The 25,031-nt window shown below is 42.2% G+C and overlaps 1 protein-coding gene across 3 annotated transcripts in view; it reads right to left on the reverse strand.

The window, feature by feature from the left end:
* IFTAP (intraflagellar transport associated protein) overlaps nucleotides 1-25,031 on the reverse strand; it is a 115,019-nt gene that overhangs the window by 42,608 nt on the left and 47,380 nt on the right. The window contains exon 9 of one of the 3 annotated variants that reach the window (XM_061998193.1): nucleotides 13,341-14,273. The exons of 1 other annotated variant lie outside the window; for it this stretch is intronic. The gene's annotated coding sequence lies outside the window, so the exon portion shown is untranslated. Of the gene's footprint in view, nucleotides 1-13,340; nucleotides 14,274-21,460 lie in introns of those variants that run through there. One more of the 3 variants, XM_061998192.1, reaches the window with a different exon arrangement.

The following is a 25,031-nucleotide window of genomic DNA, read 5'->3' on the forward strand; positions in this document are numbered from 1 at the left end:
TCTATAAGCCTCACAGTGTACCCCAGACTTACTGCATGGCAGAAAACTACTCACCTAAAAAGTTTGCAAGGGCCATTTTATGGGCCCATCACTGCAAACTTCTGCCTGTCCCTGGAAAGCATCGATCCACACACAAACAAATCCTGCGTAAAGTTTGTCTACGTGGTGTTGACATATATGCAATCACTTGCTATCCGGTCTTACTTTATAAGCCATTCATTTTCCAGTTTAGGTCTTTGAAAAACAACTTCTGAATAGCTCTACTGCAGAGCAGTTAATATTGGACTTTTCTGTCACTTAATTTAATGCCACCAAGTCCTTCTCATTTCTCCACCTTTACCTCTCTGGTGCGGACTGAGTGCTTCTCTCTCGCTCACTTTGGTCTTACAGCTTTTGAAATACACACCATTAAATAGATACTGTCATGGGATTTACTCCTTGCAGTTTGTCCCTGAGGATTGTAGAAATTAATTTTTCAGTTTTATAGCAGCCAGAGTTTGGTGGGCCTCCTGTGCATCCTGTGCTCCTCCTCATTTTTCAGGAGAGGGGCACATAAAGGTTCCATATCATTTTTTCCTTCTTGGATTATTAGTCCACAGAGAAGCTATGCCACTCTTAAACTTCAAAGGGTCTTACATTAATGAATAAGACACAGCATATGAATAATGTAGCCTACATGGAGCAGAAATAAGGACCAGTGACACTACCGTAAACTATCTGCTAACAGCAGTGTAATAAAATGAGGCAGAAGCAAAAGGACCTTCTGTGTTTTGTGTCTGATTAAATTGCCTTATGGAAAGAGAGGTTCAAAATATAATGAAGTCATAACTTTGTAATACACTATGACAAGAAGAAACTATGCTTCTTGAAAGAAGGACAGATGATGTTAATTTCTAAAGTGGCAAGCCATTTTAGAAGACTTTGTTTCTCACTACTCAACATATATAGATGCAAGTGCAGGACACTGTGCCAGTAAAAAGCCTTTTAAAGGTCTAACAAACCGTGTAAATATAGATGCATGCAATGTCACTGGATCAGCACTTCCTCTTACCAGTCACAAGGTTGGAAAAGTAACCTTAGCTTTTAGTGAGTGCATCCCTGACAACTCATACTGCATTTTTGGACCCTTATCCTCAGTAGCATAAGTATTGAAATGTTATTGCCATCAAAAACATGTATTATCAGTTAACAAATAACATCTACTCTTACAAGGAATCACAAAAGGTAGAATATCTCAAATTGCTTGGTTTTCGTGGTAGGTACTTTTGCTATGTCTATGCATACATCCAAGTATATGTTTTATGAAATAGTGTAGTAGCCTCAATGTAAATATGTCTTTGTGTTTTTCCTGCTCTTTCTCACAGCCTAAAGTACATAGCTCACTGTATACTGAAAGTCAAGGCCAAGCATGGTTGTTTATTTACAACTTGGTGCTTGCTGCCTTCTGATGCTTTTTTATATTTGACCCTGGGCCTTGTAAATTTGTAGGGCATCAGCCCACCTTTTTGATACATGTCTTCATCTCCCTCAGCATCAAAGAGAAGTTGGCTGTGCAGGGGAGAAAATAGACTCTCTATTTTGGCAAATGCCTCCCTCACGCTCCCAGGGAAGACTGCAATATATTCTGAACCCTGTGGATGTCACGAGCTGAACAACTCTGACAACTGAAATACACACCAATCTGAGGTGAATTTCATGAAGCCACTGGTGATGCTCATCTTTCAGCTTTGTGGAAACACACAGAAATACAGAATAGCTCCCATCTGCCTGACGAGGAATAATTAATAAGCTTGAAAGAGATAAGAGGAGGAGGACAGGTGAGACCAAAGGTGTCTTTCTAAGATCCTCTGTGCCTGAGTGTCTGTGTGAAGATGGGAAATACTTTGTGTGCTCAGACAAAAACAGTCCTGCTTGTAGGCAGCAAATTTGACCTCTAAGAGTTTATACAGCAGCTCAGCTTCAAAAAACAGATAAAAGCAAACTTTGCCACAGGAAAGATCAAGCTCAACAAACTAACTGCTGTTATCTGGAGAACAAATATATTGAAAAGGCATTATAACTCTCTTCCTCAAAATCGCTCCCACTATCTACTACTGTGCTGTGCACTTGAGAAGACTGCACACTGAACAGGCCAATGCAGAGCTCATTACTCAGGTAGTCACAGCACATACTGTGAGGAAGATCCTGCTTCTGCTTCTAGCTTCCAGGATTTTGGCCTGGTGGCAGCTCCTGCTTTCTACCACTTAAGTTTGTTACGGTTTGACATGACAGCCATTTCTGGTAAGGGGGAAGGGGCTGTAAAGATGGCTCCTGTAAGTAGTTGCTCAAAACTGTCCCCAGCTTTGAGTCAGACCCACTGCTGGGGCTGAGCCAATCAGATGCCTCCACCATCACTTTTTAAGAAGAAGCCGGAAGAGAAGGGTTCTTCATGTTTCTTCCTTCTTCTCCCCTTCTTCTTCTCAGCCTGGTGATGGTGCAAGGAGTGGAAAGAGTGAGAGAAACAACCATGCAGACTCCAAGGCCAGTGAGGAAAGAGAGGAGGAGGTGTGCTGGAGCAGAGATTCCCCTGCATTCTACGGAAAAGACTGGTGAAGCTGAGATAGATTTGCATTCCATTAAAGACCCCACATCAGAGGCAGAGACTCATTTTAGAGACCCCAAACCAGGGGCAATGACTATGGCTGGAGGAGGCTGTGTCCCATGGGAGGGACCCAATCACTTTGTTACAGACCCTGAGCCAGGGGCAGTGATTTTCTTCATTAAAATTATGGCCAGAGGAGGCCATGTCCTAAGGGAGGGACTCTGTATCTTCAGAAGCTGCAGCTGTGGTGAAGAGTCCATGCCAGAGATATTCATTAAGGACTAGGTCCTGTGTGAGGGACCCTGTATCAGCAGAAGGAGCAGCTGCTGGGAAGAACCCACACCAGAGAAGTTCCTTAAGGACTGTGTCCCGAGGGAGGAACCCCGTGTCAGAGCAGGGGAAGAATGTCAGGAGTTGGCCTCATCTGAGAAGAGAGAAGCGGCAGAGCCCATCTGTGAGAGACTGACCACATCCCCCATTCCCTGCCCCCCTGAGCCGTTGAGGGTGAAGGAGGTAGAGATATCGGGAGCAGTGAGCTGAACCCAAGAAGAAAGGAGAGATAGGGGAAGGAGATCTTAAAGTGCTGGTTGTATTTTTCTCAGTCATCCTACTCCCTTTTATTCTGTTCTGTTTCTTGTAGAATAAACTTTCCTACTTTCCTCTCTGAGTACTGGACTCTGTTTCACCCAGAACCATAATGGGTAGTGAGCCCACACTGCCCTTGTCTCCATTCACAATATCCTTGGTTATCTTTTTTCTCCCATTTTGCTGAGGCCTCTGCCATCCTAATGAGGGTGGGGGTGAATGGGGGCACCAAGTGAGAGACTGTCGTGGTGCTTCTTTGCTAGCAGGGTCAAACCACAACATTGATATGGCTATCTTGGACATACTAATGCCAAGTGATGGCACAGGAAACACGAGTGTCTGTCCTCAGCTCTGGGGCAGCTCTGAGCCCCCAAGCTTTCAGGAAGGAGATGAATGATAGAAAATTGTCTTCATATTCAGATCTACTATTTAAAATAAATAAATAGATAGAGCAAGCCCACCTCCAGCTAATAAGGCTGCTCCAGGAGCTGTTTCATAAACATAAAGTTTGCTATTCAGTATGACAAATCTCTCAGGAATTGGTGTTGCTCTTCTAAGCCTTGTATAAAAAGTTGCTTTATCTGCTTAATAATGTATCTAGATTTAACCTCTCCTTTCCAAGAGACAAAATTAAACAGAGTAAATCTGCCTTGGGATATGAGCCTATTATTAATACAGGTCTTCTAACTGTATGTTAAAATACTATTGTGTTCCTTGACACATTGGGTTCCATTTGCATGGAAAACTAATGCAATAACTTGGCAATAAAAATGCATGGCTTTCTGAAATGAATGCATTGGGTGAATGAATTCTGCTGGTTCTGTGCAGTCTCAGTGCATTGCTCACATGCCCTTATTTTTTGCAATGGTAATACAAATAGCCCTATGTTCAGTAGCTCGTTTTGCAAGCCTCACAAGGAGTTACAAACCCATGGTGAATTAATCATTCTACAGACACCTTCCTATGCAGAAATCCATTGTTTGCTGAGAGTTTTGGGGGTTTTTTTGTATGGCTTTCTTCCTTTTAAGGTGGCATACAGGGTTCAGTCTGTTACAATACCTTCACTGCTTTGCTAGAAAATGTGACAGATCTCAGAAACCTCTTTAAATACGATTGTCTGTGCTTCACAAGCTCTGCTTTCAGTCTACAGAAAGGCTTAAGATATTTCAGCAGCTCTGTTCCAAGCTGTGATTATCCAGGAAACTAGAAACTAGGCACATTTACTGTGTAATGTTCACTGCATCTCATCTTTTCAGATTCGCTGCTTCACTGCCTGTTGAGTTCTTATGTTTCAACATGTGCCCTCGAGAGCCTTTGAATGAATGAAAAACATTAACGTGGCAGGGCACGCTGATGTGCAGCTTCTGAAAGGGTATTAATGGCCTTGTATGTACATCTCCAGACAAAGTTCTAGCCAACCTAAACAACTCACTTGACTCTCCAGATGCCAGGGTAAATGGACACTGAATAAAAGACCAAGCAGCTGATATTTGTCTCAGGTGTAACGCTCAATTTGAGTTTAAAGGCTACGAAGCTTGGATCTGTGAAAATCACATAAGAAAAATCTATCCTGGTTTTACTGTAGTAAAACCTTTCTGCAGTAAGGCTTATCCTTTTCCTAACAGAACAGCTCAGGCCAAGCCAGACTCAGAATTTCCTCATTCAGATGTATTCCCTTCAAGAGATAGACCCCAACCTGCAGCTCCACAGAGCACAACTCTGGTGTTTACACCTCTGTTGCCAAAAGTCACCGCGCTATAATTTCTGGGTTCTTTGCCAATACTGTGGCAGGTATGGGACAAAGTGGTGTTATATCTCCGATAATATTTCTAACTGCATCTTCATCAATAGGTTTATATTGCCTCTGTAGTGAAACTCCCAGACAGGCACTCTCCAGAGAGGCACAAGAGCTCACTTGTATGAGCACCATGGATACCAGGAGTAGTATCTCTGCAGCAACACTGTCCTTCCAGAGAGATGTGGCATACTTTATTAGTTTATTCAAGAGTTGCCTTTTACTTTGATGGCTTATTTGAGCTTTGCCCTTCCAATCCATAATTAGCAATTACTTTTCCTTTGTTTTCCTCCTGTTGCTTACCCGGGAGGTGTCTTTAATCCCTTCCCATAGTTACATTTTTTCACTTGCTTTTCCTAAGAAGCCCTGTTAAATTAAGCTTTATTGGCAAGCAGATGAAAAAACACACCTGTAATTAAAAATTATTCTCATATCCTCCTCAACTCTGTAGTAGGGGATTGGTTTTTTTCTCTTCTTCTGCTAAAGAACAAATTGGTTCCTAGATTCTATATGTGCTTCTGATCACAGTCGTGAACAAGTGTCAGGCCCAGATATGTCTCTTCTCTCCATTTATTGCCTCAGTTTCATTGCTTATAGTGTTCAAGTGGTTCCTCAGCACATTCAGGGACTGTAGACTGTAGTGTAAGGAGGGAAAACAAATGTCATGAAACTGCTCAACAGGCCTCTACAGGTCGCTGCAGCCTATCTAGCTTCATCTCTCAAACTGCAATTTTAGGCAAAGGCAAACTACGTAGAAAGCCAACTGGGTTTCCTGTTGGGATGACTCCTAACTTTGGATGCCTCATCACCTGGAGGCAAACACAGATGTGTGCCCAATGTTCTGCCTTCCCAAGTCACTAATCACCATCACAACCAAGTGCCCATTTTTGGGGGCCATTCTCAGTCCTCCCATCATCCACAAACCGGACCTAGCTGCTACCTGAGGATTGTTCCTCACACTAAGTGGAGACTGCATTACATAATGCACAGCCCAGTTGGATTATGTGTAGTAGCTGCCCTGGGTAATATCAGGGGAACTCATCTACAAAGACGAGTCTTTAACAGATTAGAAAGCATGAAATCTACCTGCGCTCTGAATAGGTCTAAGAGATCTAAAGATTTTCCATCCCAAATGATCATCTATCCTTCCTTCCTTCTTTCCTCCCTCCCTCCCTCCATAAATGCCTTCACTAGAGCTACATTTTCCTTAAATATTGCTGTCTAAATATAGAATAAGCTGTTCTCCCTACCATAAAGGGAACAACCATCCTCACAGAAGTAGGTCATGGCTTCCCTTACAAAATGGATCTTCTTTGTTGATTAGCAATGTTTTTGCACATTTGGCTGTATCTCAGCACACATCACAGTATAAAGATGGTGCCAGCACAAAGGCTGCAGTCCTCCTCACACAATTTCATTCTTGCAGAGCCAGATCACAGTGGAACAAGCAGAGGAATTTCACTACTCATCTGCCTTTTGGCAGCAGTGCAGCTTCCAAGGAAACACAGTGCTCACCTTCAGCCTACACCAGGGCCTCACTCCTTTCCCATGCCTGCCTGAGAGTCTGCTGGGGTGGCAAATTCACAGTCACAGAATCATTAAGGTTGGAAAAGATCTTTAAGATCATTGAGTCCAACTGTTCCCCCAGCACTGCCACAGCCACCACTGAACCCTGTCCCTCAGCTACAGCTACACAACTTTGGGATCCCTCCAGGGATGGGGACTGCACCACGGCCCTGGGAGCCTGTACCAGGGCTGGACAACTCTTTTGGGGATGAAATTGTTCCACATCTCCAATCTAAACCTCCCCTGGTGCAACTTGAGGCCATTTCCTCTTATCCTGTAACTTGTCACTCGGGAGCAGACACCAACTACCCCCTGGCCACAACCTCTTTTCAAGGGGCTGCCGAGAGGGAGGAGGTCTCCTTCAGCCTCACATGGAGTCTGGGAGCTTAATGTTTTGGAATAAAATATGTGGTAAATCAGTCCCAGTTTTGTCAGTGGGCTGCATGGGATCAGGATGATCTAGCACTTATCTTTATATCCTTATTTTGGACCATCTAATGGCATTGCCAGGACAGTGAGATGGGCAGTAGTGCAAAATGTATCAGCTTAAAACTGGGTGACAGAATCACCAAACCCTCATGTTTGTTTTTGATGCACTTCGCTTTTCCACACTATACCCATCAGTGCCATTTCCCAGTGATGATTTTCACTGCAGCCCTCCATCTGCTCTACCCACCCACCAGCTCTGTCACAGTCATTGCACCCATCTGTCCTTACGCCATTGTGCCTTTCATTGGACTACATCACATATAACTGTTTCCCAGTAAGGATTAGGACTGAATTTCAATCATCCCAATTATTAGCTTCATACCCATAACTACAGTTACCAAAACCTCTTTTCTCTTTTCTGTGACCTTCTTCTGATGTTAGAGCTGGACTTGAGATAATGACTGAAAAAATAGCTGACAGGTACCCCTTCCTTTTCTTTGCCTTCCCTTTCCAGTGGTACAGAGTGAGAGAGAAATCTCTGATCTAATAAGTAGCTTTGTGAGAACACCATTTTAGTGGTTTCCACTTCTGTTCGTGTTTTGTACCACTGCACAGGAGACACGAAATGGAAAACTCTAAGGTCTTGATCATGGTTATTTAGACAGAAGTTTTTCAATCATTGTGATACATGGTGGAAAATCACAGCACTCAAGAGCCATGACACAGGCAGTTCCTTTGCACCTTTATGTGAAAGAACACTGTACTATAAAGTATCATAAAACATGAAAGAAACCATCTCTCCTGACACCTACTTGACCCAAACTCTGTGTCTTTGCTCATGACTGCCTGATTCCTTTTAGTGACAGAAAGATTTTGCAGTGATTTTTGTAACATTCTGTACAATTTGGGAGGGAGAAGAGAGAAATATAACAGCAGAGATGTACATTAGACTAAAAAATCTGTCAACCAACAATCATAGAGTTTCTGTGTGTTTCAAACACTTGTTGAGAATAGCAGACCCTCCATATTTGATTTTTGAAGGAGGCAGATTCTTAGCTAGTGGCAGGTCTGGCTTCACTCCAAAGAGGAAAGAATCCTGTGACAAAACGGAATGGTGAGCTGTCATGTTTCACTAGCAACTTGTGCAAGATAACTACAGAAATATGTTTCCCCAGGGGATCTTCAGAGATCAAGACTTCTCCCTGGTGTCTCTGACTTTCTTTCTGCAATTTGGAGGTTATAGGGGAGGTCACCCCCATCCTATACCCCTTATGCCTCACCCCTGTAAAAAATCATTCCATCATCTCAACTGTCTTTAAGAAACATGGTTCCCAGCACCCCCTGTGATTTACTCCATTTTTTGTTTTGTTTGGAGAGAAGGAAGACGATGAAAGAAGGAATGAGGACACTTCACATGCAGCCCAGTTATTTATGCTGAGCCCTATCTACGTCGGGATGTCTGTCAGCACCCATGTCAGCAGAACCATTGCCAGTCTAAGAGACAGGGAGAAAAAACAGGGCAATAAAACCAGGAAATGTCATCTATAACATTTCCGTTTTATGTGGATGTTGCTTTATAGGACATTTCGATCTGTTCAAAATCAATCCAAGAACTATTCAAAATAATGAAGGAATACAGCTCCATTTCTGGCTGTAAGATAAACGACATGAAAGAAAAGTTATCAAGCAGAAGGAATACAGACCGCATTGGTACTCCAGACATATTGGAACAGAAACAAAAGGGGCTTAGGTATATAGTTATCTCTCAAAGACTGATTTTAAGGCAATTGAAGGGGTTCATCAAGTAATAAAACATTTACCTGAAGCGGTTTTCCATTTTCTTAGCAGACAGAGATAATTGAAATAAAAATTCATGAAATAGAGTTCCCTTCTGGTATTTTTCACCATCATTCCTCAAGAAACAGAAAGGATTGGTGGATAACTACATCTCAAAATTCAAATGAGCCACAGATTGTGGAATAAATAACATGCAGGCCTAGCATGCAATTATGCTATTGTGGATGCTGATTCAGTTTATAAGGGACACGGTTAAACATAATGAGATCAAAAGTTTACACATCAGAAAATGAAACAGAATAAAGCTGTATCATTTGTTGGTCAATTAAATTAGGAGAAGTCACAGCACATTTACTGAGTAGAAGATAAAAGAAAGCAGCACGTTTGCTCATTGTCAAACTCAGCTCCATGAATGACATATCGTGTCACAAAACATGTACATATGAGACAGACACCAAAACCATGCAACTACACAACCAGAGAGGCTGTTCCAAAACTGATTGAGTAGGAATGCCTAATTGGCCTTTAAATTGCACTTCTTGAGCTCAATCTCACTTCACGAAGACAGATCCTGCTCTCAGACATCACTGGGTTCATTTGTATGCCTCTAGCCTGATGATGAGATGGATGGCTCTGCCCCATTAGTGCAAGACAGAGCAGGGGAACCAGCTCATCCCCTGAAGCTGAATGTAAGGCCTTTGAGTATTTGTAAGCCTCTAGACAAACTGAATGCTGTGCAAACATAATAGGAGGTGGTCGCTTCAGCAAACCTTGCCCAAATGATGTCAGGACGGTTTACCCTCCTCGAGGACCGAGAGGTTCCAAGAAAGACATTGCCTGCAGCATAAGTTCCCATTCCTCCTTTTGAGTCCTTCTGCCCATTCAGGTCTCCTCCTTTAATTCATTTTAAGCATTTTTCCCAGTGTGAGTCAGGAGTCCCTTGAACAGCATTCTATATCCTAAATAGAAACAATAATAACTGAAAAGACTTTAAAGCCAGTTTAAGTTATCCCAAGGAGAAGAATATGAAAAGAAATAATGAGGCAAAGAGGCCATAGTTCAAGTTAAAATGTAAGTGGTTTAGAATGCTTTTCTTTTGAGAACTCCCAGGCAGTGTGAATATCATGAGGATACTGTGGGGGAAAAAAATGAACCAACAAATCTCTCTAGATTGCCAGAAGCAAACAAAAGCTTAGCACTGCTGTTAGTACAGTCTTTCCCTCATGGCTCAAGCAATACTTGAAAATGATTATTAGATAGTATGAAAACAGGCTGTTGCACAACAAAAGGTGGGAGATGGTTGCACTGGTAAAAAAAGCCAATTAATGGCTTTGTAAGAGTGAGGCAGAAGGTATCTCTCAGAGTGTACTGCAGAGGAACATGACCTGTCTTCTCTAAAATGCACAGAAACTTTTCAGACACATTAGCTCAGTGACAGCTGTGAGCACAGGACACGTGGAATTATTTAACCCATGTGAGAAGAAAAAGAAATCCATGAATGAGTTCCACTGAAGGCTCTTCTTTGAATCTTGGTCCCAGAAATGGGATGATTTGAAACTTCAGACCCACTGTTTGATGAACCAAGCTGACTTTTGTTCCTGTTTATCTTGTGCAAGCCAGTTTAGCAGGTGCCCTTGTTCCTTATCAATGTCATCCAAGTCCCCATGGCAAAGACAGAGCAGAAGACAGAGCTTTTTCGCATGTATTTTTCTTATTTTTCACCATTTTTCAGTCATACCGACCCACACACACACAAAAAAAAAGGCTTTTTACTCTGGTTTCAAAATTAAACACATGCTGTAGACATGTGGTTTGAAAGGATGAAAAAGGAACTAGAATGTCTTCTTTCTTTTACCATATTAACCCAGAAACTATTTAGGGAAATTATAAATAAGCTAGTTAAAATGCAGACTGCACATATTTTTAGTGACTGAAAAATAAATAATTTCAGTTAATGATTTCCAAGGTGTGTTTTCCTAAAACCAGGCAATTTCTCTTCTATAATACATTTCATCTATTCCATATGCAACACCCGCTCTTCTGCTAGTGATACAGAAACAGAGTTCTTCTTGTCAGCACTTCTATTTATTGTCAGTTCAAATCAAGAGTTGAAATAGAAAACATTTCCATTCCTTAGTGTCTTTTTTTTTTAAATTAGGCATAAAAAATTTAAAACTGCATTTTCCTGAAACGTGGATCATCACTGTATTACTGATTAGTAAGATTTAATACTGTTGCATATTCAGGTTTACAGTGTCTCAGTGTCATAACAACTGTTGTGGCAGTCTTTTCCATAAGGGGTTATTGAGAATATTACTGTACCCGAATGGCTAAGATTTCACACTAAATAGCAATTGTGGATATAAAACTATAAGCAAAGACAAAATACTACAGGAGGAAATTCTGATTCCTGGTGGACATCCTCTGGTTACAGTTTAATGATTTCTGCTCCAAATTCCCAACGGAGATAAGTCAGTCAAACACAATTATGTTATACTTGTCCTTGCCCCTAAAGTTAGGGTATGTTTTCAATATGTTTGATTTATTTTAGATTAATAGGAACCACAAAGAGTTTCAGAACAAGGTGGTGTGCATTTCAGTGTAGCAGGCAGCATCTGTTCTGTCGCACAGAATGGCAGCTACCTCTGCAGACTGCCAAGTCCCATAAATTTAATGGTGCAGTCTACAGAAAACAGAATCCTAATGGTTATATATCTATAGACAGAGATTCATGGTGCTAGAAAGGCCCATTCAATCATCTAGTTGGACTTCCTATATATTGAGGGGCTCTTAAATCTCACACTGTAGCGCACGATGCAGGAGTAAATACATAGCTAGTCATCTTTATCACCTGTGGCATTTTTTAATGAGCTCCAGAACCCCCGTGGGGTGCACAGGGAGGGATTACCACAGCTTCTAGGACAGAAGAAGGACATTGACCAGAATGAATGCTTCCCTCTAAACTTGCTTCTTCAGGCTCTCTTTCTTTCATGTCTCTGCTGTTTTCACATAAAAGCCCAGCTGTAGTGGGCCTGCAACTGTAAAAAGTTACCAAAACACAGACTGGCTGCTTCTGTATCATAACAAGCTGTGACACTTGAGGCCAGAAGTACTGGTGGGAAAACAGAGGCAGGCACTATAGGAACTGAGAGCAAGATGGCAGATCTGCATTTCTGCTAGTGTAATTGTGGCGATTCTGAGGGCCTTCATTAAGCCTAAGCTTAATGGCATCTGCAAAGGCTAAAATTAGCATCAATCATAGTAAGCAGTAAAGTGAGTAAAGTCAACACAGAAAACTTAAGGGAAAACGCCTGACTTGAAAGTCATGAGCTTTGCAGTGTAAATGCTGGTGTTACCATGGAAAAGATGCCAGGTTTAGCATGCAACCAAGAAACCTAGAGTCTTCTGAAGCTGACCTCAAGATGGAACGCAGATACATATCCCCAAAAATTTGCAGCCATGGTTTCGCACATGTGCCTGAGGGTACAGGCAGATCTTTCCTGATCTTTCCAGATCTTTCTTCAACATGCAGGAATTCATTAGAGCTGAAAACAGTGAGTTATCTTACCTTTCCTGCTGCTTGGTGTTACAGACATGAGACTTAGCAGAATGAGACATGGGCATTTGCTTTAAAACACTCTAGAAGCTTACTTTGAAATGCTCGGCCTTGATGTGTGATGTCCTGGGACAGGCTGAGCTTTACTAAACTCAGTGCTCAGTTTTTGATTGTCAGGCATAACTGGTCCCCTCTGAATTATATGACTGTCCCTGCCAGAGACAGCTACCTGTGTACTTGAACTCAGAGATGAGTGATTCGTTCCTGGAGGTCCCTGTATAAATGCCTATGCTGTATAGAGTTTTCTGTCACTACGCCTTTTTCTTCCTATGTGGCATTCATTTCCCTCGTTCATTAAGCCTGCTTTCCAGATAGTTGGTTAAGTTAATGTATTTGCACTTGGCTTATGCATTAATCTCTGCAAACTACATGACATTTTGCATACTGCACACCTTGTCATAAGTTATTACTTACTTCACGGTATGTATCACTGTGTTTGTAACTGCTTCAAATACGGGTAAGGCAATGCATCAGCTACTGGTGGCTCACAAAGTAACATTGACAGGTGGGAGCTACATTAACAAATAGAGTAATGATGATGATTTCTTTTCAATCTAATGGGCATTAGGGAAAACATTTTGAAGTCCAGCAGTCTGAATTCTAATATACAAGTTTACTAACACAACGTCTAGAGACAACCACGAGCTCTAAGAAGGATAAGAAAATGTCACTGCACTATGAGATGAGGAGCCACTTAATCTTCTCTGTCTTATTCCTTCCTTTGTTCAATTTTCTTTTATTAACATGAGAACAACAGGTTTCTTTAGGTCTTGAAGCATTCTTGTTTATTTCCCTTTGCTGAAGCTCAGTTCTGCAGTGAAGAGCTGACTGGCCAGGGGCTCGCACTGTGACTGTCATTTCTCATGATCAGTTGCTGCAACAGGAAATAAACCAAGGAACTCTTGGTACATGCAGTGAGGAAGGTCAAGTAAGCCTCCTCAGCTCTTCAAACAGGAGGCACAGCACATCAATCCCTGGATGCAAGTTACCCTTTCCCATCAGTCTGACTAACCTGAAACCCTTTCATTACCAAGCAAATGAGAAATTATATCCTTCCTCATAGTCTTTTCTCCAGGCACACAGTGGTTAAAGGCTAGAGTTGCAAGCAAAGATGTAAAACCTTCAGGGCAGAAACAAAAGCCTTTTCTTCTCATCATAGTTGCAATGAGATCTGAAATATTCCTGATGTTCAAAGGGCTGCTCTCCTATCTGACCTCTTGGATGTCATGATTGCACTGCTGCCTGAAGCTTGCTGTTGCTGTTTCCTGTTTTGTTGAATTCCCACCAAAATGTTGTTGAATAAATACAGCTCTTGCAGAAATCTGCAGTTGAGAGCCCAGAGGTGCTCAGCTGGTTTCAAAGCAGACTATAGATGTTTGTTAGGAGTGGCACTCAATGCTTTAGTTTTGGCATTTTCCTAGAAACTACCAAAAACCCTCTCGGTGCACCAGGTAGTGAAAGAATGTTACGTGTGACCCTCTGCTCTGCGAGTTTGGGTCCAAGTCAGGTGATGTTCATCCGCTGTATAGTTTCTTTTGCTCTTTCAACATCAGCAGGGACACATCCAGATGCAAAGCAGGTGTATTTAGACAGATGTGGCATGGAAGTATACCAGAAAGCTTAATACTTGAGCAGCAGAAGTTTAGTCCAAGAAAATAAGTGCGTGTCAGTCCTTCCTGAGGGCAAAAGAGTGGCTGCAAAGTGCTGTTTATCTGCTTGATGTCCGTTCTGTATTTTCCTGCATTATCTTCCATACGTTGACCTGAGACGGTGCTGAGGTGTGGGATAAATTTGGCATGCCCTTGCTTCTCACCAGTATTGATGCACTGGCTTTTCTTAGGCTTGTTCTTCTGAAGGAATGGCCGTCCTCAGGAAAGATCTGTTTCTTCCACTTCTTAGTGCAACTTCAGAATGAAATCAAAACTTGGTTTTATTCTGTGGATTCTCCCATTTAAATTTCTTTTTATCTCAGAAGTCAATTACACCAGTTAATCACAAAGAATCTGGCAATACTGTACAACGTATGTGTGGGGCAATATATAAATGTCAAATCTTGTTGCTGTGGGCTAGGAGGGAAATGCTGCTCATGAAATATGTTTTAGGAACTGAAAAGGCCAGAGTATTTCTAGATTGGAGTTTACGAGCAACTTAAGTGCCCTTATCCCTGAAAGTCAGGCAACATATAAGCTGAAATCAGAGTTGTGACATTTGCAATTATTTTCTAGCAAATATTGTGCCTTCAGGGATAACATTTCAAGAAAACAAAAACTTAGACAATAGACTTTTCTTTCAAAGGTTTGGTACAGAAAAAATCTTCTGATGTGAAGACACCAATGAGCCATTAATTAACTAAATTAGCAAATACATGTTTTTATCATATCATGGGGGGAAACAAGCCTCATGTTAATTCCTTGTTATTGTCCAAGATGTTATTTGCTAAGTAAGCCTACGTTTTGAAGGGCCAGGACAGAAGACTGGACTTGAAGCTGAAATTCTGTTACATAGTAACATCAAAGTCCTCTTCCCACTCTTCTTCCTGGAAGTCTGATGGTTCCCAGAATGGGTGCTTATTAGCAAACCTTTCCTCACCTGGATTTCCTTTCACTTTAGATTACCAAATTTTATCTAATTCACATTGCTTCTATACTGAAGGGAAACCATTGCCCCCCTGAGCAGTGTTCTGGCCCTTTATTGAAAGCACTTCCCAGCATTGCCACCAGTAAATTTTATTAGCAGGCACATCCCTTTTGTATCACAGACATTAATGAAGAAAGAAACAAGGTCATCGCACAGTGGACCCTGTGGAATGGCAGGTATGGCGGCGGCATCAAAGCCACTCCGCTTATAGCACAGAAACCAAGACCCAACCTTTGCTTTCAGGAGCAACACCTCATGGTGAACATGAGGGCAAAAGCATGATTGCCAATGGAATTGCAGATCTCAGAAGCAGAATAACAGGTTCCAAGGAAGACACAAGCCCCTAGCGATCTCAGTAAAGTGAAACAGCTACAGTTCATCGCAGAACTGCAGGAAACCCAGTAGACAACTCTGAGTTGAGCACTAAGGGTTTTTAATAAATTTTCTGTTTCTAAAATAGCATATGACTGGGAACAAAAAGATAATACCTTCATGCAAGAGGTAAAAATTAAAGCACACTACTGCTGGTCCACTACTCTGACCTCAATAAAGCAGCAGAGCCAATATTTGAAGTAGGGAAAAGAAAGGCAAATGAGGTCTACATTTTCTTTCATAGGAACCAGTTTTCAAGATGATATATTAATACGATGAGGCCAAACCTCTGTCACAGAACAGCATGGAAAACTTTGGAATATATTTTCTGAGTCTTGCAGGAGTGCTCTCTTACTGCTGCAGGTGCCCAGACCACCCAAAGCAAGCAGCTTCCTCTGAGAAGTCATGAAGCGTGAAGTGAGACAAAGACAGTGCAGTCTCAAATGCTGTTTGCCACAGAACAGATCTCCCAGTGATCTCAGGGCAGCAGGGAATACAGCGACTGGTCACTGGGAGAGCAGAGCCGTGGTCTCCAGTAGTCACTTTCTCTCCTGTATCCCTTTGAATGAGAACAAACTGGTTTTAGGCGCCAGGCAGGCTGGGCAACGGCGTTCCCATGGTCCTGTCTGAACTACTTGAGTTTTATACCATCCACACTTGCAGTAGTGAATGGGGAATCTCACCCTCCACCTCTAAAAGAGCTAATATTCCATCTGAAACCCACCCACTAAATCCTTTCCATGTACTGCATGAAAGCAGGATTGTTCATTTGGCTTTCTGTGTGCCATTCCCACTGAAAATATGTGACACACTATGGATTTCAGTGTTTGTTACCATCAAACCTTGACAAAGTGAAATATTATCAGGGTAGGAGAGCAAAGGTAATTCAGTTGTGAAGTAGTGATGAGTGTTACATATCACAGTGTCTGTAACTTTCCAGCATCAGTCACTACTCTACAGCATCTGCCTTTGCTACCCAGAGCTACTGTATTTCTCTTCAGCATCTTTCCCTCGCTGAAATACTTCTGGCTGCTCAGTGGAAATAACTCTGCACACCAAGGAGGCCTCACTGGGCATTCTGGGGACTTAATGTCTCAGCTACAAAAATGACACTCGTACTGCCCTTTGGAAAAGATTGGCAGAAGATGCTGTAGAAGATCAACATGCCATTCATACCGTGCCAAATGCACCATTTTTTTCTCCTAAGCAATAATAGAGCTACTGATGAGTGTTTGAGGCTTTAGCACTTGTTTGAGGCTAGGGAGCAAATATTTCACTTGGGAGCAGAGGACGGGGGGGATGACAAAACAAGCAAAATCCAGCAGGAATTGAAGTGTTCTGGAATGGGTCTTCTTAATGGCCTTCTTTCTAAATTGCAAACGTTTAACTTGGCTGTTTCTCTGTACCTCACGGACGATCATTTTTACAAAAGGGATTTATCATTTTCTTACTAGTAGTGCTTGAGTTTGTTCCTTGTCAGTTCGAGCTCAGGTTTAAAATCAAAACAGGAAGATGCAGGTAAACCAAATCCAATCTTAGGCATACAGAGGGTTGCATTTCTTTGCCTTGTGGGTGTCAGCAGCTGCCCCAAGGGATACTGACAAAATTTGCTTGGATTGTGAACCTCCAGCAGCATGTTCTGGGAAGCAGAGTGCAGAAAATCACACCAAGCAGCCTAATCCCCATGCACAGAGGTGTTGGGCAAATGGGGATTTGGCAGAGGCTGAATAGGGAGCAATGAAAGAAGCAGTAGACAGTGGCTGAAGGGGTGTGGGTGCTATCACAGCATTTCTGAGGCAGGACAAGTTGAAAGGATTTCAGCAGCCATATTGAGAGTCTGCTCTTAGGGTGGGCAGTGAGACTGAAAGATTGGTGACAGTGGCAGGGGTATTCTGGCTCATGGGCAGGGACTGAAATGGGGTCTCTACAGCTTGAGCTGCATTGTGCAAGAATGACACATTTCAAGAAAATTCATTACCATGGCCACTTCTCCTGATTAATTTCTCCTGTTAAAAAACACTGACAGTAGAAGGAATTACGATAACATAGAGGTTACATCACACACCTCAAAAAGAATTGCATGGCACATATATTTCTTCCCTCAATACATTTTTTAAGGCTTCGGTCTTGGTTGCTGGATGCAAGGAGAGGTAGGAACTACCAAACTCCTGATTAGCAGTTGTTGGCAAATTTCCATTCTCTTTTTTTCCACTATCACTTAAGCTACACCTCCCATTAATCAATAAAGAAGATGTGGAATTGTAAGGCTCTTTATATTCATCCTAAGGAGAACTTTTAGCATGAGAGAACCCCACTTAACTTCCCTGCTATTGCTGAACCAATTACTTCAACATATTCCCAGTGGTTTTAGCCACCTTTCATTTATAGTAGCCTTACCATACCTGGTTAGTTTCATTATTATTTACTTTCTGCTGGCCTGTGTGGGTTTGTGCTGCTCACAAAATTACAATTATATCAACCAGTTTGAAAGTACCAATCTCCCAGGCATGAACCTAAGCAGGTGGTTGTGTGTGCTTGCTTGGAGCGCTGGTTACCATGCTCGGGGATTTCGGGTGTTTTTCATTGTACTTTACATGTGTGTCTGGCAGAATGGGGAGAAACAAAGAAAGCAAGCATGGCATTGCTTGTTGGCTGGAAAAAATCTGCTTTTTCCTTCTGGCAGTGTAAGGAAGCATCTTGAGTCCTTGTAGCTTTGCTGTTCCCCTGGGCCTCTCCTCTTGGAGCTCAACAATGGCAAAGGAAAAGTCAGGGAAGCCCATGGTTTGGGAACCGAGGTGGTGGAGCTGCAACAGCACACCAAAAGTAGGACAAACATGAGAGACAGCAGCCTCAGAGACCCGAAACACTTGGCAGTCGGCATTGTCTTTGTAAGGTAAGTGCTCTCCTGCTCAGTCTGCCTCTGAAGAGCCCTCCTGTCAGGCCGAACAAAGCAAGCCACAGCTGTGTGAGCCCTCAGCTGCTCAGCGCAGCAACCACCTGAAGAGTTCAGCCAAACCACCTTAGCTACAAAGGGCTTTGTACCAAGAGCCATCCACGGCCATGAACCCAGAAACTCACCCTTAGGTACACCTGAAACTTTTCCTGCTGAGCAATGCCACCATCCCTTTGTACACATTGTGGGAAGCTTTATATTTAGGTTAGAGATCTTTTTGAGAGGGAGAGTTCATGGCTAGCTTGTTTGAATAGTAAAGCTTGCTTTTGAGAGGGAGAAACCTTCACAGTTCTGATTCCTCTGCATGCGTGATGAGTAGAGGTTTATATTACCCAAAGTGCTCCTCTAAGGTAGGTGTATTTGGTTTTATGGAATGAAACTAATTAGCCACATCTTTTCCCAATACCAGCTACGTTATCCCTGCAAAACTCCAGTTGTACCAGTGCTTGGGGTGCATCCAAATAATACCAGCATGGTAAAGAGGAAAAAAAAAAGTATTTTTCCTATACTACCTTAGTCTCTGTCTTAACAGAACACACAATCAGTGCTGCCATGTACAAGTATAACATTCCCTGGGTAAAGCAGCACTCTACTGTATCTACCTATTTATTGCTCAGTCAATGAGTATTGGCCGTGTAAGCACCGACCAGCAGTGGTTGAGAAGTGGTGCAACACTGCCACCGCGTGCTCTGCACAGAGAACTGGTTTTAGTTACCCTCCTTTTCGAGTTCAGTCTTTTTAATAAATAAATAAATAAAGAGTAACTATGTCATTTCTCCCCAGCAAACCGGTTTTTTACTGTGGACTTGGCCCCCGGGAAGCAGTGCCCAACGTGTTCTAGAACTCTTACATGATGCTCAGCATTGATCTTCTAATCTTGTTTCCAAAACTGAATCACATATTCGCTCTCAACCCTTTAATCTTTCTTGTCCAAGAGAAAGAAAAAGCTTTTCAGCTAGTGAGCTTTCTTCTCTCCCTTTGTCAGGTTGCCCTTACACCCTGCCTGTCATCCATCAGCCCCTCAGGAGAGCTGTTGTTCTTGTGGGGCACAACTTGAGTTGGGAGGTAACATTCCCACATCTAAGTGCAAAATTCAAGAACTGTGTTGGGTTTGTTGGTTTTTTTCTAAAATTGTCTTCAATATTTTTGCTGCAAATGTCAAGCAGAATCTTTTCCAGAGTAACCCAGTGGAAATCACATCCCACTTACAATGGGAATGGTGAGCCACACACAATGCACCGTCCTGATGCTACAGTGATGTTTTCAGTCATCTGTGACACACTCTTCCATCTTTCAGAGGGGTTAAGTCTTGGCTAACTGTGATGCTGATCCCAGCACTAACAGAGTTCCCAAACCACCTATCTTTGCCTTTCAACAAGATGAGAGTGTGGGTTTTTCCTCTTGATGAAGGCTAAGCATTAAAAATAGAACCTTAATACTACAACGACACAGTAGTGTGAATGGATATTTTGGTTTTGCTAATTTTCACTTGTTTGAACCAGAAAAGTACATAAATGTATGGCAGCTGTGACAATAGGAAAGACAAATTTAAAGTAAAAAGGAAAAGAGGGGGTTTTTTGCATAATCCCTGTTGATGGGAAGACAGAGGGCTACACTAGACCATCCCTGCCACAGGTGCAAAAAGTAAATACATGTTTGAACCAGCAATGTAGAAAACAAACATATGCATTTTCTCAGCTCCATTTACTGACTGCACTCAGTTAAGCCTGATCAACACAGTCAAGGTCACTGAAGCTACAGCCCCCAAACAGCTGGTCCAAAAGCCTGGCAGTGGGGACCAGGGAGGAATAGGGTGGTCCCTCAGTAACTCACAAGTAGTTTTGAAAACTGTCCTCAGGAAAGTCAGTCTTTACTGAATTAAATTGCACCTCTCCCCCAATGTCAGGTAGTGTCATGCAGCCATTCTGGTTACTGGCTCTGCCATTCTGGTCAATACTGGTACTGGTACTGGTATTTTTACTGGTACACAAGCCTAGAGAGGGTATGGGACAGTGCTCCTTGCATACTCATAGATGTTTTCTAGCCCAATTCTGTCACATTTCAAAATGCTAGTTATTAAATCTAAGATTTCTAATTAAATTAAAACTCTACATACCAGCCCTGTGGTACTGCACTCACAGCTATGATTCTACACCTCTGAAATTCACAGCACAGATTCTCCTTCATGCTGCTGCACAAGAGCTTCCTCTCCTATCTTGGTTCTTTCCCTAACCATAGTTACCAGCTTCCCTTTACAAATCCCTTACTAGTTGGCACTTCTGTTTCTTAGAAAGAGAAGAAAGTATCATCTCAGTATCAGTATCATCTCAGAAAGAACAGAGAGCATGCAATGAGAATGGTTCCTCACTTGTTACAGGGTTTTATTTTTCATGACTTATGACCTTTGAATATTAGAAAAAAAAGTGTGGTAGTATTTTATCTGAGTTTAGACAGCCATGAGTGAATTCATAAGCGAGATTCTCTGGTGGTGGACTCTTTCCTTTATTATTTCGTTCTTGGTATTTATTCTGCAACTCACCAGGAAAGGAGGAAGGGGGAGTCTCCCCCTCTGCTCCACTCTGGTGAGATACCACTTACAGTACTGCCTCCAGCTCTAGCAACCCCAACGTGAGAAGGATGTGGAGTTGTGGGAGTGAGTCCAGAGGCCACAAAGATGATGTGAGGTCTGGGGCACCTCTGTTGAGAGGACAGGCTGAGAGGGTTGGGAGCGTCAGCCAGGAGAAGGCTCCAGGAGACCTTAGAGCAGTCAGCAGTCCCTGAAGGGCTGACAAGCAAGTTGGAGAAGGACTGGAGTGACATGACAAGGGGTGATGGTTCCAAACTGACAGAGGGGACATTTAGGTTAGATGTGAGGAAGTTCTTCCTTGTGAAGGTGGTGAGGCCCTGGCACAGGCTGCCCAAGACAAGTTGTGGCTGTCCATCCCTGGCAATGTTCAAAAGCAAGTTGGATGGCACTTGGAGCAACCTGGGCTGGTGGAAAGTGTCTCAGCCCATGGCAGGCAGTTGGAACTGGATGACCCTTAAGGCTCCTCCCAACACAAACCCTTCCATGATTCTATCCTCTGAATAGAGACCAGCAGACCTCAGTATGGAAAGCACAGTGCGGGCACATACATTCCAAACAGTCAAGACCCATCAAAGTATTAAGTGGCCCAGTTCTACTAGTTCAGCAAGGCAAGAAAATGTACATTATCACCAGAGACACACTGAGAAGATTCCAAATATTATTTTCTTTCAACAATATAATGGAACATCATTAGAAGAGTATACACTACTTGTAAAAAAAAGGGGGAAATAGAATGTGCTGTTTCTTCTTACATTTAGAGCATTTGAATTTAAAGTGTCATTTCAAAATCCTTATCTCAGCAAATATAACAAATGTAATTGTTTTTGGACAAGAGCTCGAGGCAAAAATTGGTTTAAAAAGCAGCTAGTGTAACAGCTACTGTAAATGCTACTACAAATTTGCTATCAACAGTTCACAGCTGCATAAGAGTTTGAGGATCATCTCCCAGGACATGACAAAGACAGAATCACTTTCACTCCTCCTTTCAGTCCAGGACCAAATGACACAGATCTGAAGCCCAAATGTTCCCAAAGTAGGGGCTGTCTTACGGTTTGGGTGTCCAGTTCAGTCCCCAGTGTGGGTACAGACTCTGAAATTCAGCTCAGATTCCTCCAAATTTTGGCCAGAGGAGACATTTCAGACTCTGAAACTGGCTTTTTGTTTACTCCATTTAGGCTCTCTCCTGTGTGAAAGGCCCTAATAGCTTCTCTGTCACATGCTCTGCAATGAACGGGTAATTGCGTCAACCCAGTGAGAGCGTGACTCACTAAGTGAGCAATATCCATTTTCAACAGGGCAAAAATATCGGTGTAGGCCCACTTAATTGTTCCATGATACAATTTAGCACTGCTATAGCATGTATTAAATTAATTAAAAGGCTTCCCTTCCCGTCAAGGTATAATCAAGGCAATTTGCTTCCAAACATAATCAAGAAACTATGCAAGGAAAGCTTAGCAATATGAGCTATTTTTTCATGTGGAAAGTTAATTGATTTTCTATCATTTTTCCCCTCTGGGATTCAAATGAAGCTTTACAAAAGTTGTTGTTCTTTTATGTGTAATTGGCCCACTTGAACTTTTAGAGGTTACCTGAAACTAGGCCAGCAAAGTACTTTTCTTCTTCCCTTCTTCTGAAAGATCATATCAACCATCATTAAAAAAAATAATAATAATAATAAAAATGACCTGGAGGTCACAGAAAACTCCAGAGTGCTTAAAACAATTAACATTTCAACCAGAGAAACTTTACTGTGAGGAAGCAATTGGTTTCCTCTCCTGAAAACATCAGCAAACACCTTTCTGAATAAGATGGGGGTGGTTTGAAGAAACATACCTTTTTGTTTCCCCAGTGCTCGGCACTAGAGGTAGAATTCCATCTGGAAAAGAAAGGTTAGGGAAGGGGATCTGAGAGGCCAAATGGAACACTCAGTTAAACCAACAAATGGTAATCAGCCCAGGCATTGGTATGCTCCCCAAGCAGTTCCTTTCGGCTCGGCAGGGTGAGGTAGAGTCAGATGGAGGCATGTTTTGGAACAGAAAATAAATCAAACTTGCTTTCTCCACCAAGGAGGCTCTTGGTAAGTGGCAGCTCCTGGAAGTGGCCCAGAGAATTGACAGCATCACACAAAGGCCCAAGGAGAAGAGACAGCAGCGTGAGTCCATGTGTGTGTTGCCAGGGGGATGGGAGCACTGTGACCAATGTACAGGCTGCTTTGAAGGTGAGTGAACTGACGTTTGTTCCCAGTTATTTCAATCAGCAGCACCTCCCTGGTTTGGGTAATACAAATGCTTAACTCCATCCGACAAGAGACCAAGCAAAGGGTTTCAACAGCCTCTTCAGCTCTCAATACAGAGAAGGTTCCCTTTTCCCATTGAAAAATGCCATGCTCTGTATATAAATTTGACAGTGATTTTGGATTCTAGAAAAAAGTCAGCTTCACATATTCCAAAGTAAGATCAAATGTGCTGTCTTTTACTTGGGCAAAGAGATCATGACTTAGACATGAAGTCTTGAGCCACAGATATCCACATAGATGCTGATTTTCTCAAAGCCCTAATGTGGTTCTGATCCAACATTCCACTTCAAAATTTTAAATTAAACTGCATTTTTTTAATAGGGGGTGAGGGAAAAAAAGCCCTATCTCCTGTCTTACTGTGCAATTGTAATGCAACCAGACTGTTCAGAAAATACAACATTTCTCACGTTGGCACAGCTGCTTCATAAATGAGTTGCCAGTCTGTGTACAAACCAACAGCTTGTAGAGATGCTCTGGAACTAAAATAGTTCAACTGAACCTGCACCACGAAACTGAACCATTCTTTTTCCCATTATCAGCACTGGAATACCAAGATAGTAGAAGTCTTAAGTAACATTCTTCAGTCTTCAACCTTTCATTCTCACATACTTTTATCTTAGAGGGGAAATACTTATCAAATCCAAGTCCTGGATGATGCAGTATTTTGTTCCTATAGCATATTCCCCAGTGGTTTTTTTCAGATTTCTTTTAATTGACACTAGCAAATCTGCTCCCCCAACTTCCCTCTGTGGCACTTGCATAGCCTGGTATATTTGACTTTCAGCAAGTTGTTCCTAAATTCAACATTAATTTTATTTCATTCTTAATTTCACCACTTCTGTTCAGAGCACTCTAAGTCATGTTTGCTCAGTATCATCTCTGAATGACGACCCTGACCTGCTGGTTCTGGGGCAGCAGGTGAAAAGCCTCAAAAGAATATACATTTTGAGAAGTACAGGAGTGCAGGCAGTAGCAGATAAATACTCATTTGAACATTTGTGATCAGAGCCTTATCCTGACAGTCAGTAAACGCTTTCAATTGTACAACACATCTTGCAATGAATAATACTACCGTTGGAATAGTAGCCAACTGCATTTGGGTGGCTCCTTTGCCTGCACACTCATAGATGCAGGTTGAGGGGTGAAGTGGGGAGAGGTGTCATTCAGCCAGTTTTTTTGACAAAAAGATTCTCATACAAATACTACAAAAGAATCAAACGCAAGACACCAAGCATCACATTCAGAGCACAGGCAATATTTGGCTGCTCAGCAAACCTTTCTCCCACCAGCTCCCTTCCTCCTGTTCTCCACAGGATGACATCCAGCAGGCCATTGTTTTTTGTACACTTTACTACATTAATGTTCATGAATGGCAAATAAATCTGCAGAATTCAGAAAGTGAGGCACAACCCAAAACAAAGAGCCTTAAACGGACCACAGTGTTGTTGTGGGGAACGCTATTCAGTTAGCACAAGCTGTCAGTGGTTTTGACAGTCTGGATTTTGAAATGTGAGTTACCAGAACCCTCTGTGGGCAGAGGAGCCGAAATGTAGTCAGCTGACTTAAACAAAAGCAATTTGGAGGAAAAGTTTCATTCAATAAGCAGGCTGACCATTATTTGTGTTTTCCTGTTTGTTTTGTTTCTGTAAGCTTTGCAAATCCTAAGCTTTATGCATGAAATGCTAACAGTGCTTTGATGTTTCCTGGCCTGGACACTGGAACTTCCATCTTTTGTACTTTAAAATTTCATGCAGCAGGAGAGTAGCTCATCGGATTAATGTACTGTCTTGTCAAGTTTCAGAAAGCCAGTTGCAAAT

The sequence above is a fragment of the Colius striatus genome, chromosome 6 (genome assembly GCF_028858725.1).
Source record: "Colius striatus isolate bColStr4 chromosome 6, bColStr4.1.hap1, whole genome shotgun sequence".
Classification (NCBI taxonomy): domain Eukaryota; kingdom Metazoa; phylum Chordata; class Aves; order Coliiformes; family Coliidae; genus Colius; species Colius striatus.